General features: G+C 40.2%; 1 protein-coding gene across 12 annotated transcripts in view; it reads right to left on the bottom strand.

Annotated features, from left to right (window-relative positions):
- The window catches only part of SNRK (SNF related kinase), a 64711-nt gene extending 48963 nt beyond the window's left edge, over positions 1–15748 (bottom strand). The window contains exons 1-5 of one of the 12 annotated variants that reach the window (XM_063806707.1): positions 15583–15720; positions 12455–12504; positions 9482–9544; positions 3830–3926; positions 2414–2475 (exon numbers count right to left, since the gene is read on the bottom strand). The gene's annotated coding sequence lies outside the window, so the exon portion shown is untranslated. Of the gene's footprint in view, positions 1–2413; positions 2476–3829; positions 3927–9481; positions 9545–11152; positions 11244–12454; positions 12505–15449; positions 15505–15582 lie in introns of those variants that run through there. The other 11 variants (XM_016940846.4, XM_063806708.1, XM_063806709.1 and 8 more) reach the window with 11 other exon arrangements.
- Positions 15749–16744: the final 996 nt, after the last annotated feature.

The raw sequence follows: 16744 nt of genomic DNA, 5'->3' as shown, positions 1-16744 counted from the left end.
AAATGTTTTGAGGGAGTTCTAGGTATATGGTAGTAGGTACTTAGTAAATATTTGTTAATTTACTGGTACTCAGCAGTTATGCTGATTTTTAATGATTGTTTTCCAACTGTCAATCACAACCCAGCATAACGTGATTATATTCCAAGAGTAAACAGGCATGCATTCTTACAGATGATTTAAGTCTTAAAAATCATTTGGTTTTTAAGAACCACATTTCGTACTGTACTTAAAAATTTCAACTTTTACAATAAATGAATAGAAATAGGTTCCTATTTATAAATGACACTGACTCAGAAAAACAAACGTGTATAAAATTAAACAAGATGCAACTTTATATCTCACAGGCTGAACCCTCACTTTTGTTCTGACCAACATTTAATAGAACTGAGTAACAAAATCCAACAAGGAATATAGCAACCTCCTAAGGCTAGCTCTCTCCCATTAGTCAGTATCTATCCCTTTGACAAAGCTTTTTCTACTGCTCTCAATATATAGTTTCACATTTTCAGTTACATATTAAGAGCATTAATTATTGAGTCCACTTAGATAAAAATATCCCAAAAAACGAAATTTGACATATAATAGGTAAGTTTTTTTTTAATTTTTAAAAACTGCTATTTATTTTTATTAGAGACAGGGTCTTGCTATGTTGCTCAGGCTGGTCTTGAACTCCTGGCCTCATGCAATCCTCTTGCCTTGGCCTCCCAAAGTACAAGGATTACAGGCTGGAGCCACCGTGCCTGGCCAGTCAGCACTGGTCTCATTTTTATAGCTAAGGCAATAGGCTGCTCTAGGTACAAGTGACATTAACTACAAAAGCTAGGATTCACACCTAATTAATACATTTCAAAGCCCACATTGTTTATAAACATTTGGCCACTCTAATCAATGCCCCATTTAGGATAATATTATTTTTAGAGTTAAAATACCAACTATAAAAGAAGCATAAAGTCACTTTTATATTTATACCACTTCAGAAATGATCTGAATTGCATACCTAGAACCCCCTCAAAAAATTTATGTATGTTAAATTATAAGTTCAAAAAGTCAATGTTAATATGTTTACTAATATATTTTTTGCATTTTAGTAATTATTGTAATAATAAATAGCACTACCATTTACTGAATGAGTATTACACACCAGTCACATACCAAATACTTCACATTATCCTCATTCAATCCTCACAATTCCCCTCAAAGACAGGAATTATTAACCCCCTTCTGAGGCACAGTAACTTGGCCTAGGCCAAATGGCCAGTGTGTAAAAGAGCTGGGACTGAAACCCACGGCTGTCTGACACCAAAGTCCGTGCTTTAAAACACTATGCTACGCTGTGTCTGCAAACTGATTTCAGAACCAAAACTATTAATCCTGCTATTAAGATTTTTAAACTATTAAGATTTTTAAATAAGAAACTGATACAATGCCTAGGTGTGTGTGGGGGGAAGCAAATTTCTTCCATATGTATATTATCCCTGTCATCTGAACTAATAACTTTAATGACAGGATTAACAGGAAAATCCAAATTGAAAGATCTTGCTTTATTTGGACAGCAGTTCCCCAAAAGAAATTTTAATTTGGGTATATTTAATTTTCAAATATAAAAACTCTGGGGGGGGGCAGGAAACTATCTTTAAATATTTAACTTCAATTAATTACAAGGGCAATAATTATGCTTAAAATTCCACCCAAGTCTGTTGCTATTGCATAAGCTTGCAAATGCCACTTTAGCTTTCAAAACACATTCCTTCAGGCTGCCCCCAAGTTATATAACTTTGTTCTTTTCATCTATCATTTTGGTTTAGATGTGTGCCTGGAAAGTGACATATAAATCAGATTTTATAAATGAATCTGATTTTTGAAAATAAAAGTTTTATTACAAAAATAAATGAAAAAGCTTTTTTTTCAGAGCCTCAGACACCTAGAGATAAGTACTATTAAACCTTAATGTTTCTCTTCCCAAACCTTTGCCAGCAAGAGGGCATGGTGAAATGATTTTTAATCTATAGCAAGCTATAGATTAAATAGAAATAATCTAATTGGTATCTTCACAATGAGTACCCTATAGTGAAACAATCACTCTTACTACCAAATAATTTACTTTTTATATGAGCACCCCTTTTCCATAGTCTATGAAACCACAATTAAATTGTATAGCTAAGAACAGGACACAATGATTAATTGAAAGTTTAGACGAAAAATATCCTTGTTCGTGAACATCTTTTTAAACACTAGTCTACTGTCTAATCCTACTATTAAGTACATTTTGAGTTAGAGTACAAAGTAACTAAATCATTTTTTTTGATCTCTGAGGATCTTGCAGCTCCCAAAAGTCATTCTGAACATCAATGCCCAATGTTAAGATGTGGCTTATATAAAGTAAAGGTGAATTTGTACTGTCTCCAAGACATACCCTGCAAACTGCATACTGAATAATCCTTATTATCACAGTGTTTTGTTAGTTGCTTCTTTTTCCTAAAAGAAAATAAAGAAAAAGATACAGGTTTAGTTCTATTTGTTTGAATTTTGCTTAAAGTCAAAGTATATACTCTAAGGCTGGATCTAGACACATGTATAAAAATAGTAAAATTTGTCTTTAGTAACCCAGTCTCCTCCTATTATCCTTCTGCCTTCTGTGAATTACAACTCCTTTAAGCGAAATTTAATGAACAGGGATTTCAGAGTGAACAGAGATTGTTCCAGGTAGACAGGTCAGAAAAATTATTCCACTGGAATGAAGAAATAATAATGAACAAGGCCGGGTGCAGTGGCTCACGCCTGTAATCCCAGCACTTTGGGAGGCCGAGACAGGTGGATCATGAGGTCAGGAGCTCAAGACTTGCCTGACCAATATGGTGAAACCCCGTCTCTACTAAAAATACAAAAATTAGCCAGGCATGGAGGCGGGCGCCTGTAATCCCAGCTACTCAGGAGACTGAGGCAGGAGACTTGCTTGAACCCAGGAGGCGGAGGTTGCAATGAGCCGAGATGGCACCATTGCACTCCAACCTGGGTGACAAAGCGAGACTCCATCTCAAAAATAATAATAATAATAATAATGAACAACAGTACAATTGCCATTTTTTAAATGCCTCCTGCAACAGGCCCCAAACTCACATTTCACTGAATCCTCCCCATGAAACTGCATAGTAGGTACAATGAGGCTTAACTTGCCTGAGAAGCAGCAGTCTGTAGCTCCAATCATGCTCAGCCTGGCACCAAAACCACCCAGTCTCTAGGAGCCCCTAAAGGCTCATGAAACCCTCACGCTATAGCAGCCAAGGACGGCAAGCTTTACAACACACTGTCCTCTAGAAGGCAAGTGGAAATCACTTATGATGCCAGCATTAGGGATCACACAAAGCACCTTCATCATCAGAGGACTGTCACTTGATAGTAACAAAGAAACTATCACCACAAACAAAAGGAATGTGAGCAAATCATTTATATCCAAACTTCATGGCACAATGAGGGAATACTGACCGAGGTAGCCTTGCAGGTCTTCCCATGAAAATAAACTATTACATGAATAACAGAGAGGCCTAAACATTCACATTATGCCAACATGATAATTTACACTATACACTAATGGTGAGAGGTGTCCAGGTAAAGTTCAAATGCACTTGGGAGAAAAGGAGTGCAAGGGAATGGAGGAAACAAGATAGGACAGGTGAAAGGAGGAGGAAAGGTGGTTGACCTCTGGATATGAAAGCAAGTGTCCTGCCAGGAATGAGGGAATGTGGAGCAACAGTTCTGCAGCACACACAGGGCTGGCAAAGCCATGGGCACAGGTCCATATCTAGTGACAGATGAACCCTGGGATGCCTACCTGACTGGTTCTTCAGCTCCAAGAGGGATATAGTAGCTCCTTCCACTATCCTTGCCTGCTTCTCTTTTTCCAGCAGCCCCTGTTTCATCCCTAGTCTCTGTGGCAAAGCAGTGCGGTAGTACAGTAATAAGTACTGGTTCTAAAGACCAACAACTGCATTTGAATCCCAGCTCACCAATCACTAGCCAAAGGAACTCAGCAAGTTACCTTCACCTCTCTGTATGGTCAGTTTCTTCATTAGAAAATGTTAGTAATAAGAAAAAAATCTCATAGGACATGGTGAGGATCAAACGACTTAATATAGGTAAAGTGTTTAGAATAGTGCCTGGCACAGAGTAAGCATTCTGTAAATACCAGCTACCACCACCACCATCATTGTTACAGATGACGTTCCCACCATCCAAGCAGAAATTCTTTCAGTTGCTGACCCTACTTCAAGCGAATGAATTCACCAAACTATTCTCTCTCTTTTGCTTTCATAAGATAGACCAGTTCAGAAACTGAACTGCTGTTCAGTTTCCTAAAATAAATTGAAAATGAGTGCTGTAAGATATAGGAAATAATGTCTCTAGTTAGGCATCAAAGACTGGGGGTTTTTCAATAAAATATCTCACAAAATGTAAGTATTTGCTTTTAAAATGATATTAATATAATTTTCTATCAAATTTAGCTTTTCAAAAAAGACTTAATACTCCTTTACATTTTTTCACATCAAATATATTCTTACAGAAAATCTCAAAAACAATTATGAAAGAAAAATCTGTTTAGTTCAGGAGCAAAATACAATTAGAACATACAGACTAGTAAAAAAGGGGGGGGAATTTTGAAAAAAAAAATCCATTATCCCACCCTTTATGATAACATCTCTTTACATTTTGGTATAGATTCTTTCAAATTATTTTCTATTCATAATATATGGCCAGACACAATTTAAAAAAATAAAATGGGGATAATACTTACGGGCTTGGGGGGATGTCAGGGTAAAAAGAGATTTGTAACTATTTTCACAATACTTCTCTCCAAAAAACAAGCTGGAAAAGTTAATACAAGACTTTCACTTTAGAAAGTTTAGAAAATGCATAAAAGCACAAAAAAGAAAGTAAAAATCACCTATACGCTCATCTATGATGACTTCTCATCAGGTCCGAGTGTACATCCTCTATACTTAACAGTTCTTTACAAAGCTAAGATTTTCGACATGAAGTTTGATAACTACTTTTTCCTCTATTTTATAAACTGAACATTTTCCCATGCACTAAGTTCTTCTAGATCAATATTTTAAATGACTATACAGCTAAGATAACATGTTTTTACACAGCAACCACTAGATAGGCCATTCTAGAGCAACCTTTTTATTTAGCACAGGCATATAACTAGGCTGGACCTAAATGAAATAGGCCAACTTGCCAAGAGTGCTCATAATATAAAAACTTATGTCTGAGAAACAAGTACTGTTATGTGCTGCAAGAATATACTGATGTTCTCCTACTGAAGATAGCAGAAGCAACTGAAGCATGTGGGTGTGGCTGGAGAAGAGGAAGGAAGTGTGGGTGGCCCTACACACGTTTTGCAAGCTGCTGAAAACAGTTGTAGAACCAGCTTCTGTTAAACCTACTATCAATTTGGAATTCACCCTGTTATTCTTGTTAAAACTCACTTTTAGGTTTTCATCAACATCATCACCATTGCAGTCTCATCTGTACATCAAACAAATGCCTCTTCCTCACACCTCTTAGAGAGAGGTAGGGACAAAACAGTATGCTCAACAAAGGCAGCTCTGCCTGGATACCACTGTGAACCAATCCATGGCATGAGAAAGTAGAGGAGTTGAACAAAAAGGGCTGTGCACAAAAATTGTACTACTTCTATAGCTTATCTATAATAAACATTTTATTTAGAATATAAGTTTTCCTCCAAAATCAGACGACCAATATTCCTCTCAAACATATTAAATGCTTAAATATATATATATATATATGCCAGTATATCCATCTAATACAAACAACTAAAAATTGAGTTTTTGCAAAGCTACACTAAAACTGCATTTAAGCTTCTTATACATATAAATTATCTGGTATATTTTACAAATACCAAGAAATGAAAACTGTAATCCTTCCTCCTGAGAAATAGTAGACCAAATTGTACATCTATAGAAAAACCAACTTAAGTAAAGGAACTAACACTCTCTCAATGATATTACCAACCTGATTTTACTGCTAAAAATTTAAAAATGATATAGGCTGAAAGGAAGACAGTAAACTAAGTCTTCCAGGAATAACCTTTAAGTCAAGCAAAATAAACACAACCCTATCATGCAGTCACCACTGCTGTTTTCTTTATTCAAAGTAAATAATATTTTGGCCAGGCGTGGTGGCTCACACCTGTAATCCCAGCATTTTGGGAGGCTGAAGCGGATAGATTACTTGAGGTCAGGAGTTTGAGACCAGCCTGGCCAACATGTTGAAACCCCATCTCTATTAAAAATACAAAAATTAGCTGGGCGTGGTGGCATGGGCCTGTAGTCCCAGCTACTCAGAAGGCTGAGGCAGGAGAATCGCTTGACCACAGGAGGTGGAGGTTGCAGTGAGCAGAGATCACGCCACTGCACTCCAGCCTGAGCAAAAGAGTGAGACTCTGTCTCAAAACAAAAAAAAAGTAAACAATATTTCACTTTTTAAGGACAGCATGCCTCCTCCTAGGAGTCATTAATATAAGCTATAAACCAAAGATAAGAACCATAAACAGGTCAATAGGCCCTAAGTTGTAGAAGAATTCAGAGTTTTTCACTGGATTGGTTGTATTACTATGTGGTTATGCAGTTACCAGTCTGCAATCACTGGATGGAATCAAGATGGGATCTACAAATTAACAGATTAAAGTCATTTATTATTAGAAATGTTCTTTCCGGCAATTTGTACTTCTAAGTCTCTAAGAAAGCATTTTCCAAGACAAGGTAACTGCTTACTAAAGTATGTTCTTCGTTTTCATCAATTTGATGGGCTAGGGGCCGCTGAGGGGACTAGGAATGTCATGGTGAGAAGCCTGTTCCAGTTTCTTGAGGCAATGATTTGGTTGCCAATGCAGAATCCTTGAAGTACTGGTTTAAGTAATCTTTATTTGCTCTAAGTAAAACAAGCTGCAGTCCAACATATATCAAGTAACCTGAATGTACTCAGGAGTTAGGCAAATCATTAACTGATGTACAGTACTTAGTATTTGTAGAGAGGAAGAGATTAACATCCAAGCCACAAAACCTGGACCAGCAACACAGACGAAATTCCTAAACAGATTCTGCCTCTTGTTAAAGTGATGAAAAATGCTAAGCATGTCATTTCTGCCTACGTGTAAGTAGGACTTAAAAATTAGTATGGTGACAACTCCAGCATTAAGTGTTCACATAATAAGTAATGACTTAAACAAAAGCTGGGTGTATAGAAATTACTCCAAAATAAATAAAGCCAACCCACAATTACTTATTGTGCCCAGGAAAACAGAATATTAAGTTATGGAGAATTTTAATAATCTAAATCTCTGATCTAAAGCTTTTATTAACACTGTCAAAACCCACTTTAACTCCCTACCATCTTTTTATTCCTCCTAATATTTTGATAAAAGTGATCATTAAAAAATGGTCAAAAAAAGAATCGTGAAACAGAAAAAAAAAAAAAACTAATCAATAAACCAAAATACTGGCACCTAACATTTCACTGACTTTGACTCAAAGACAGGCTCATTCCAGGAATTCTCTTACACTGGTGGGACTGCAAGCAAGCTACCTTTCTGAAAAACAATTTGGCAATATGTGTACAGGTTGAGCATCCCTAAGGTGAAAATATGAAATCCAAAATGCTCCAAAATCTGAAACTTTCAGTGCCAACAAGACACCACAAGTTAAAAAAAAACCCTCATGTGACCAATCACAGTTTCTATTAGTTTTTGAGAGGAAATGCAGTAATAACTTTGTTTCATGCATAAAATTATTAAAAATGGGGTATAAAATTACCTTTAGCATATATGTATAGGTATAAATGAAACAGAAATTAATTTCATGTTTAGACTGGGGTCCCATCATTATGTATATTGCAAATGTTACAAAATCTGACAAAATTCAAAACACTTCTGATGCTAGGCATTTTAGACAAGAGATACTCAATCTGTCTCAAAAGCCTTAAAATAATTAATATCCTTGACAATAAACTTACTACTAGATTCATGTCTCAAAGAAAGGTGAGGACAAATATTTATATTCAACAATGTTCAGTGATATTTATACATGCAAAAGAAAATCAAATAATCTAAAGGTCTACAATAAGGAGATGGTTAAATAAAACACAATATACCCAACGTTAACAGTATGCTACCATATTTTGAGGCTATTACATTTCATGCGGAAAGTCTCACAACATAATGTTAAGTTTAAAAAAAATTGTATATACCAAACTTCACAGCATGTAATTCCAATCTTTTTTTTTTTCTTGAGACAGAGCCTCACTGTCACACAGGCTGGAGTGCAGTGGCACAATCTTGGCTCAATGCAACCTCAACCTCCCAGGTTCAAACAATTCTCCTGCCTCAGCCTCCCAAGTAGCTGGGATTACAGGAACATGCCACCACACCCAGCTAATTTTAATTTTTTTTTTTTTTAGTAGAGATGGGGTTTTGCCATATTGGCTAGGCTGGTCTTGACCTCCTGACCTCAAGTGATTCACCTGCCTTGGCCTCCCGAAGTGCTGGGGTTACAAGGCGTGAGCCACTATACCTGGCCTGTCCCAATCTTTCATAAAAAGCATATAATCTGTATGAATATATATATTTTAAAAACTTAAAATGTTAAATTAGTAAGATTACAGGATATTTTTTCTCTTTATGCTTTTCTGTTCTTTTAAAAATTTTGACAGTGCATATGTGCTGCTTTCATACTCCAGGAAAGGCAGAGACCACTCAATTTTTGACTTTCTGTACATAATTATTCATTCCATTTACTTTTCCATTAAGAGATCTATGAAATACACCAATTTTTCTGAAAATACACTGCGTACTATACTATCTAATGCCTATTTATGTAATGTTAATAAACAAGTCATATTCAATGAAATATTTACTTCCTCTGAGAAAGAGGGTATGCAGCCCAACGTGGTGGCTCACACCTGTATGTAACCCCAGCACTTTGGGAAGCTGAGGCAGGCTGATCACCGGAGCTCAAGAATCCATGCTGTAGTGAGCCGAGATCAGCCACTGCACTCCATCCTGGGAGACAAAGCAAGAGCCTGTCTCAAAAAAAAAAGAAAAAAAAAGAAGAAAAAGAAAAAGAAAAGAAAGGTATGCAACTGCTTCAGTCTGAATAACAGAAACACTAAGTCATTTTCATTAACAAATAATTTGAGCCTTAACTGTACAGGACACAACACAGTCCCTGTCCATTCAAATCTTAAAAATGATTTAGGAAAACAGGACCTACAGTGCAGCAAACCACCATGGCACATGTATATCTATGTAACAAACCTGCACATTCAGTACATGTATCCCAGTACTTAAAAAAAAGAAAAGAAAAGAAAATAGTATCCACATATAAAAAGAGAAATAATTACACAAGTGAGCCTAGGTGAGGCATGTCAGAGGAAGAATAGAGGACACTATAGATAGCAGACTCACCAAGGACTGGGGCACCCCACAGACCAGGGCTTATCCTTCAACAGGAGTAGAGGAACACCATTCCTGAAAGTGGGGTAAACAAGAAACAAAGTAAGAGTGCCTACAGCTGGCTGGCTTAGGAAAGAACACCAGTTTAGGTGAAGTGATGATTTGGGGGTGGAAGTCAGATAAATTTTAAGAGAGGCAGCTGATTCTGAAGAATACCTACAGCTGATTCTGAAGAATACCTACTGGCTCATCATTTAAGCAACCGTGCTGGACAAAACAAATGGAAAATTTGCCATACTAACTAATTCACCACATATCTGTGTTTGAATTATACTTAAGTTTAGTCAAAGCGTCATTAAAGAATAAAAAATGCACAGGAAAAGCTTCTCATCAAAGAGCCTCAATGAAAGAGGAAAATCCTTTACATATTAACATGAAAGCAACACAGAAATAAGCTTATTAGAGAATTCAAACAAATTTTAAAAGTTCATTGTTCACTACAAAGTTCCATAAAACACTACATTTTTGTTGTGGCTTAACAGATCTCTCTCGTTATCACCCATATACATACTACTAAAAATCTATTAGTAACCTAAGCAGGTTTATACAGAAACGAGTAAAGCAAAACCATGGATTTTTGTCTTATTTCTAAGTTTTAAAATGTCTTTTGCTGCCTCAGTTGGCCATTAGAATTCCAGTTTTGTTTGAATGCAGGTCTCAAAATGAGAAAACAGATTTTAATTTCTAGGAATCTATGTATGTACTGCACTTTTTACATTATATCATTTAATTCCTTAAGAGTGATACCCATTTTACAAATGAAAAAGCAGGGCCAAGCCAATGAGGTTACAAACTCACTTTGTCCAGGTCCTACACCCAGTTAAGAGTTGCCTGGGGGCGAGGGATCATCAGAGGAGGAGCTAGGATAACAGTCCTAAGATTCCACATTTCAAAGTACCACATAGTTAACTTTTCTTATTATCTTCACCATAGAGGTACACTTCAGGAATGATCAGAATTCATTTATTAAGCACATATGCAGAGTGGCATGACAGCACAGTGGAAAGAGTACCACAGGATCTACAGCCCAACAAGTTACTCAACTTCTATGAAAAGGCATGTCTTGATAAAATAAAGATAATCACCACCTTGGACAGTTATTGTGAAAGTTAAATGGGATAATATATATTAGCAGGGTGTGAGTAGAATAAAAATCACCTAAGGATTTTATCCCCCTAACTTTAGAACTGGCCTCCCTCCCATGAGATTACAGTATTTGAAAGGGGTTGTATATATAGTTCTCCATCTCATTTTCTTATCAGTAACCTCATCCTCTATTGGCCCAACAAACTGGCCCCTAAACACCTGTACTGGATACTAGGAAGGTCTCTGTCTCAACTTATTCACAGTCTCTTACGGGAACAGATACGCAAAAAGAGGTGTTCTTTTCTCCTAAATCTGCCTTGGAGAATGCCACAGACAGCATTCTGGAGAAATAAATTTTGTGTGTTTGAGCTAAGAACTGAAACTGGCAATGGTAAGGAAGAGGCTTTTCAGGAAAGAGGCCCAAGGAAGTTTAGTATGACTCAGACAACAATATATGCAGAGCGTAGGGGACAAGGTCAGGCATGTATTCCATATAATTCATCAATTTCTACTTCTTAGGTCTAGGCTAGCCCTTACCCGTGCTCTAGGGCCCAGCTTAAAGGACGACTTCCTGACCATCCCCTTGCCCTCCCCAACTCCATGCACATACAGCTCCCTATACTCACTCACAGCACTGTGTCCTTTGCCATTATGACCCTTATCACAAATGTGAGGTCATATAATTATTTGTGTGACTGTGTGGTTAATAATCTGTGTCCCCCACTAAACTAAATGACAGGCTCAGTTCACATAAGGATCATGTTCATTTTATTTAGTTCTTTATCCCAGGGTCTGCCAAGTATAGCATCTACTCAAAATATACAGATATATTTTATTAAATGAACAAATGAAGGCTAGCATAAAGAGCCAAAAACAAGAGCTCAAGAAAAATCCTGAGCAGGAGAATGGCAATCAGAGATGATGGTTTAACAAATTACTCTGGCAGCAAAGTGAAGATCAGACTGAAAGGGCGAGAATAGAGCTAGAAGACAGGTAAGCAGACAACTGAAAATGTCTCCAGGTAAATTACTTAAAGACTTAAAAATGAGGGCAGCTGGTATATGGGCAGTGATGATAAGGATGTTGTGGAGGAGACACATTTTGGAAGTAGAATCCAAGAACTCAATGCACAGGAGGCTAAGCAAAGGGAGAAATCCAGAATGACTCTAGCGGAGAGTGGTAGCTGGTGATGCCATTCTCTCAGACTGGACTTTCAGGACAGGAACATCTACAACATGCTAGCAGAAAGTAGAGGATTTGCTTCTAGTTCTAAAATTGTATGATTGAAAAACAATTCAAATCCAACCCAGCTTTATTAGAAAGGGTGTGGTTTCCATAACAAGCTGATAAAATCAACAAATTAAAGATTAGATTTTTTTACCTTCTTCACCAAGACACTTCTTGGTATAGACTATGTACCTGGCATTACTTGGGTCTGATAATGTAGAGATCAAAGAAGTAGTCTCTGCCTTCAAAGAGCTGACAGTATTATGGGTTTAAGAGAGATAACTGCAGGTCAACAACTAAGAAATTGAGGCCCAGTGAGGCTGCGATTTGACCACCGTTATGTTGTGTAACCCAGGTTCCTGGAGCATTTTTGTCATAACCTACATTAAACGGTCCAGGCAAATATTAGTCAAGAGGGTATGTGTTTAGATGTGCAGATAGACCTAATCTTGCTTTGGGCCTGAAGATACTCCAAAACTTATAACATGTTAGATGAACAACTAATGATCTCTGAGTCTGAAGTAACTTTTGAGTAGCCACATGGCAGCAGACTAGGGGGCATAATAGCAAAAGGAAAGGGAAAGAGGCCTGATTTGCCATGGAAGAGCCTACCTGAGCAGAGGCCAAATGCTGGGGATGCCAAAGCAGACTCTCAGGAGGCTCTGGAAGTGACAGCAGAGAAATAAATGTTCAGGGAGGGCAAAGCAGGAATCCTCTTTAGACAGGTTCCTTCCCTACCACCAGCAAGAAATGGTTTCCCATGAGACACAGAGCCACAACCCAAAGCAGATGTGCAGAAAAGCAGATGAGGATCAATGACATAGCTCTGGATTATCCAGAGCAGACAACACAGTTCCAGTGCTCACTCGTGAGGCCATTAAACCTGAGGAATTTTATACCAGCTCTTCCCAAAGTTAAAACAAAACAAAACAAACACCTCACCAAAAACCTTCTCCTCCATCCCCCAAAGCAACTGCCCCATTTCCCTCCTTCCTTTTCAAATGCTTTAAGGAAAGAACAGTTGCATTGTCTCAGCCTTCTCAACTCCCTTTCACCCACTTGGATCTATGTTCTTCTCCCACCCACCACTTGACCTTGTCTTCTCACCCTCCCTGAACCCCCTGAGCCTTTTCCCTTTTTCTCGGCCTGGGAATTCTTCCTATTCTTCAAGACCAGTTTAACCATCACCTCCTCTGTGAAGCATTTCCATGTCAGGTTGTTCACTGCCGCCATCCTTGTGCTTCTGCAGGGTTTTCCCTATGCCTCACCACAGTTCATCTGTTCGTACTGTTACTGTTTACCTTGGTGTTCCCCAGTAGCTTCTAAGAACCTACAGTCAGGAACTGGTTTTTATTCACTTTTCTACTGCTGCCCTCCCTCTACCCTAGGGCCACCAAAAGAGACACACAAACATTCCATGAATAAATGATCAAAGGTTAAGTTTATCTTCAGAACTGCTAGGATCCACTCAATTTTTCCACCTAAGTTGTTCTAAGTTTACCTGCACATAGATACACACTGGGAAATACCTAAATTCTGAATAACAGTTTTCTTACTAAAGCATCTTAGTTATAAACACTCTATCTTTAAGCAAACAGCTGGGATGCAGTTACATTAAGTCTAGAGTTTCTCATCTACGTTTTTAATTCCTAAGATTCTGGCCTATGGAAAGTTCATTTGTACCCTTTTCTTCTTGGGCAGTGTAAAGAGCTCTTAGGATTAGACAAGCTGCTACAGGGAAGAAATCATGTCTTATTTATACCAGTACTTAGAACCATGGCTGCTCAGTATCTCCAGAAATAAATATTTTTTCTATTTGGTTTCACTTTCTATATGAGGGAAGTACTCACAGTGAAGTTCAGATGAACAGTATTTCCTGTGACCAGTAAAAATATCATGAAAGCCCTTCAATTTTAATAAGGACATTTAAAAGCCTTTCTTTTAGGATTATGTGATTAAATCTAAACCATAAAGACCCAATCTATACTTCTGGTCTAGAAAAATAAAATTAGTACAACTTCTGAGTTCTAGCATGTTTTAGACTAATGGATCTTACTGCATGCAGTAAAACAGAAAAAAATACTCAGAATTATTAAAAAATACGGTGAGAGTAATTTTTGTGCACAAAATGAACAATTAAAAACTGATTATACAAATTTAAAAAAAAATTGAAAGGTGGCACTGAAAGTTTCCTGCCTGAAAAGCCTTCAGGATGAGAGTATTATAAAAAGTTAGCACTGTGCACCTGACTTTCTACACTGCTTCAATATGTGACCTTGGAAATGTCATGTAATTTCTCTCATTTCTAGTTCTGTAAAATGGGAATGTCCACCTGTTCTCCTCTCAAGGACAATTACACAGATAATCAGATTAAAAATTTGGTATTTGGTGTTCTTTAAAAAAAGAAACTTGTCTAATTAGTATGCTTTAATCATCACTTGTACAGTACATTCCTCTTCAAGAATCCAATTCCAAGAGAAATATTTAAGCAGACGTTGAGGACAGATTTCCTTAAGGGAATTATTTTACAAATCTGGAAAGCAATGTAACGAGATTATAAATTAACAAACTGATTACATAAGCCTTGACAACCCGGGCTTTAAAGTACACTGCTGTATATATTCTGATAAGTTAAAGACTGGTTTGGGACACAGTGCTCCAATCCCATACAAGGAGCCCAAACTCAGGCATTTCATGTTTGATAGGAACTTGGTGGAGATTCAACAGGATGTCCAACACTTGCAAGCCATGCTTCACCTTAAAACCTGACAAAATGTTTAAGGCAGTAAGTCAACTTTACCACGGTTCCTAAGACTTTAAGAATGCACATAATTAAAGGGAAAGGGGGTGGAAAGTAACATGACAGTTTGAAAGGTCCCATATCCTCAGACCTCTATAGATTTAGGAACTCCACTGCTAAATTCTCCCCAAAGCCTGAAACTCCCTATGAAGCTACTGGACTGTATGCGATCCAACAGTTACAAACAGCACAGCTCCAAGAACCCCGAAGATAAAAGGCTGCCACTTTCCTGCAACCCAAGTCCAAGTAAAAGGCAGGAAGGTCCCTGTAAAATGGACCAGAAAGAAATCAACAGGCGATGACTATGGAAAAGAACGTAGATTTCCCAGTCTCCCAGTCCGCAAAAATTCTAGCTCTCCCTCGGGAATGGCACTGCTCCTCTTTCCTTACCCCTTTGCCCTTTCTCTACAGACAACATCCCCACTCTATTGTAAAGCAGTTTGACCACGGAACCCTTTTGCTGAGGCCGGATTTCTACAGTCTTCTGAAAGGGGAAAACGCATTCAAAGAACACACACCCTACCAAGCGCCCAGGGCGCGGGGCCCCGCGGGAGCCGCACTCGGCCCGCTCCGGGGCGGGGCGCGGGGATGCGGGCGCCTTCCGAGGTGCCGCAATCCCGCAGCGGCCGCAAGGGCAGGGCCTCCAGGCGACCGCGGCCGCCGCCGCAGTGACGGCTCCCGCCGGGCCCCGCCGGGCCCCGCCGCCGCCCCGCCGCCAGGCCGCGCCGCGGGGTCCGGGCCGCCGCAGCCCGGGCCCCGCGTCCTCCCGGGCCGCGCGCTGCGGCCGGCGCCGAGAGCGCAACTTACTTTCCGCCTGCGGCGAGCGCCCCGGCCCGGGCGCCCAGCCCAGCAACAGCGGAGGCTACTGAGGCGGCGGAGGCCGGCCCCGCACCCCTGCCTACGGCCGCCGCGCCCCGCCGCGCTCCGCGCTCGCCCCTACCTCAGCCGGCAGGCGAGCGTCCGTCCGCAGCGGCCGCGGCGCCGACAACTCCCTCCCGGCCGCCGAAACCCCGCACCCAGCGCTAATCATAATACCGAGCGGGCTGCCGGCCGCGGGGAGGGGGTGCCGGGTAGCTGCGCCTGCGCGGGCTGCGCGTCACTGTGACGTCAGCGCTGGGGCGGGGCCGCGGGAAGGGCAGGGCGGGGCGGCGCGCACCTGCGGCCGGCGCGCGGGCTGCTGGAGGGCATCCTGGCGGCTTTCTGACCCCGGCGAGTCGGGGCTGAGGCGGCTGGCGGGACAAAGCAGGCAAGGCGCCCAAGGAGGATGGAGGACGGGGGAGGAGGAAGCACCAGGGACACGGAACAATGGCCTGGAAAAAGTAGCGCGAGCTGTCAGGGGAAATCGGAGGGAAGGGACCGCGTCTGTACAGGACTGCGTCTTGGCGGCAGGGGGCAGGGAGCCGCACGCGCTTTACTCTTTGGTTCCCGCCCAGGTTTAAACAAGGATAAAAAAATTGTAAAAATACATATACATACACACATGCACATATGTATATACATATATATACATAATATGATTTTTTTCTCTGTAGTTTCTTCTCCCTGGGACTCTAATTTGAAAAAATTCGGTTGATTTTGTTGTTATTTAAGCAAAATTGGAAAAGCCCAACATCTGAATGCAGTGCTGGCCTTAAAGGTCAGCGGGAGACACAGGCCCTGCTAGGCAGCCTCTGGCAACAGCATAGAAAAGTAAACGGTCGTGGGGACACATCAAAGCACGTGAAGTCAGAGATGCAAAACACGCCGGGCATTAACCATAGCCCTGGATGGTTCAGTGGTATGGTCGCCAGGCCAGGTTGCTCTGGAAGGGAGCTTAGGGATGGCCGCAGAGGGTGGGAGGGGACTCCCGACTCCCACCCCTGGAAGCATGGCATGCAATAGAGACCAGCTCTTCGGGGTTCCTGGAAGGGAGCACCAACAAACCAGACGCCAGATTTCTTCAACCTGCTTTTCCCCTTCTGTTCCCACGTTGTGTCCACCCTTCCCCAAGAAAGGACCCCTAGCAAGGAAGGACACAAGCCAGAAGAGCTGCGGAGATGCTGCAGGCTTGGTTGAATTTACTGGACTGCGTAGAGAAATCTAGATGGTTTTAGCAAATCTCT

The sequence above is a fragment of the Pan troglodytes genome, chromosome 2 (genome assembly GCF_028858775.2).
Source record: "Pan troglodytes isolate AG18354 chromosome 2, NHGRI_mPanTro3-v2.0_pri, whole genome shotgun sequence".
In the NCBI taxonomy this organism is placed as follows: domain Eukaryota; kingdom Metazoa; phylum Chordata; class Mammalia; order Primates; family Hominidae; genus Pan; species Pan troglodytes.
Note: the sequence above shows the minus strand (reverse complement) of the source record. Positions and strands in the feature narration are given on the sequence as shown.